The following is a 2,493-nucleotide window of genomic DNA, read 5'->3' as shown; positions in this document are numbered from 1 at the left end:
AGGGAGTCTCATTGTATTTTTTTCCACATGAATAATTGCTTGTCCCAATATCATATAATGCTACCACTATATTAAAATTTTTATTTTCTAGACTTTATTTGGATTTATTGGCATATTTGTCTATCAATTACTATACAGTACCTTTTTATTAAGACTTGATATCTAGTTAGTCAAGTTCCATCAACATGATTCTTCTTCAATATTATCTCTTGGCCCGTTTAGCCTATTAACTTCTGTCATATAAATTTGAGTTTCCTGTTAAGTTCCCCAAAAATTATTTTTGGGATTTTGATTGGAATTGCATTGAATTTATATAGATTACAATGCTCATAGTATCAAATCTTTTCAACCATTATCTTGGAATATCTCCCTATTTATTTAGGTTTTATTACCCCTGGCTGGTTTGGCTCAGTGGATTGAGCGTCGGCCTGCGAGCTAAGTGTCGCTGGTTCGATCTTCCAGTCAGGGCACATCAGAGAAGGAAAACTTTGACTCCAAAAAACCTCCGCTGCCTTGCGGCATACCTCTTCAGGGGAAAGGCTAAGGGAGTAAACCCCGACAGAAAATCCGCAGCCGGAGTCCCTAAGGCGGTTTGACATTGTAGTCAACACCGGCAACTCCTGCGGCGCACCTGAAGCCAAGCTGTATTGACTCCGTCTTTCCCTTGGACCCTTCAGCTGCGAAGAGAGGGGGGGTCTGCTGCATGGGCAACAGCAGACCCTCCATATCACCCTGCCCAGGCTCTGTAGCTTCAGCTTCACTGGAGAGGACACTCCAGCGTCATCACAAGATGTCGATTCAACACGGGAGGAGACAGATACCGTGTCACTCCCGAGTTGGACTGCACAGCCATTCTCGGCGGTGCAGATAGACTCTTGAGAAGCTACACCATCGTCTCTCGAGACGGACGGCTGCCGCCGCCGCCGCCGACGATTATATTTATTAAATTTGTAATTTCTCCCATAAACATCTCATGCATATTTGTTAGGTAGTTACATTCTAGTATCTGAGAAACTTGTCACACTGTCCTACAAGGAAGGAGCTGAAAAAAACTGAAAAATCAACAATTCTTAGATGCAGAAGTGAAGTCGCAGGCAAACTGCTGCCTGCAGCCCACCAATTGGAGAGACTGACAGGAGACTCTAGAAAAATGACGACTTACCTGAGCCGAAACCCACGGGCCTCAACCTCCCCAGGAGTCAGTGCTGGGTTAGGAAACCTGAACTGTAATTGACTGCTCAGTGTGGACAAGTCTGAGAGCTGAAGAGTCCAGGGGATCTGGTCACAGGGACCCCATCTGTTTGTGAATTTTACCTCCTGGAGCTCTACCAGGTTTTCATAGTCAATACCAGAGAAAAACGCCCCTGTGCTTCCCATGGTGCAGAAAGGAAGGGACCATTTTGAATTAGGCCAGAGACAAGGTCTGCCCTCAGGAGGAAGTATTGAACCAGAGCCTAAGGGACACGGGGGAAGGGAAACACCAGACTCCAGCCTCCTCTAGCGGGCTGGGACAAGGGAAATAACCAACTCCAGCCCACTGCAGTCAGTCTGTCCCACACACGGGGAAAGGGGCTGGGCAGCACAGGTGAAATTCACAGTTCAGACATACAGGGTAACTGTTCTGTTAGGTACGTTTCTATGTGTCTCTGTTAGCTGAGAATTGCCTGGCTGCCTGAAGAGACCCTGCCCCAGCGTCTTAAGCATGTAGGCTCGACCTCTTAAATAAAAGAAGCCCAGAGGCAGTTGCTCTGATTTTGATGACTCAAAATGTCAAGGCTGAGGTGCTTGAAACCTTGGAACTTCAGTTAAAGAGTCCATTCTATGCAGCTGGAAGTGGCAAGTGCACAAGGACAGACAGGGACTCCTGGGAGCTCCCACCCAGCATTTTTTGTTGGCAATGTCTAGATTTGAAATAAGCTGGAAAACAGAGTTTTACAGCCAGCTCTATTGTCACCCTGAGTAAAATCAGAGTTCTCTTACTGGTATTGGTATTCACAGAAACATTTTCACTTTTTAAATCAAAATGTTATTTACCTGCAAGCAACACTCTGTGGCAGGTGACCGAATCTGCCTGCCAAATTTGCGCTTGCTACAGCAACCGAGTCTAACCTGTTCCAGTGCTCTCTGCTCTGTGAGACTGGCCGTTATACGGACTTAGCGTTCCAACAACAACAACAACAAAATGTTATTTACATGCAGGAGTCTGGATTTAAATCCAAGTGCAGTAGAAAGCCACTGCAGAATTTTAAGCAGGGGAGTAATTTATGTGGGAAAATTTACTCTGTATTCTCTCAGGAGAGTTGATTGTAAGGAACGTGCAAGAAAGAGAAGACTCCTATTATGTGGCAACTGCATAATCCAGGCAAGTATTCCTGGTCACTGAGACGGGGACTGGCAGAGCAGATGGAATTAAGACAGAGTTAGTGCATATGCTGCAGTCCACATGATTTGCTCTTGGATGTTCATCTTCAACTATTTCTACTACTTGGATGT

The 2,493-nt window shown here is 45.4% G+C and overlaps 1 non-coding gene across 1 annotated transcript; it reads left to right on the top strand.

Moving 5' to 3' along the window:
• The first annotated feature begins 2,038 nt into the window (after window positions 1-2,038).
• Window positions 2,039-2,162, top strand: LOC150000238 (small nucleolar RNA SNORA28). Its single transcript, XR_016513840.1, has one exon. It is a non-coding gene; the product is annotated as a small nucleolar RNA SNORA28 (small nucleolar RNA).
• Window positions 2,163-2,493: the final 331 nt, after the last annotated feature.

This window comes from Furipterus horrens, unplaced genomic scaffold, assembly GCF_987537825.1.
Source record: "Furipterus horrens unplaced genomic scaffold, mFurHor1.1.pri manual_scaffold_10, whole genome shotgun sequence".
Classification (NCBI taxonomy): Eukaryota; Metazoa; Chordata; class Mammalia; order Chiroptera; family Furipteridae; genus Furipterus; species Furipterus horrens.
The sequence above is the reverse complement of the archived record's forward strand: the minus strand, read 5'-3'. Positions and strand labels throughout refer to the sequence as shown.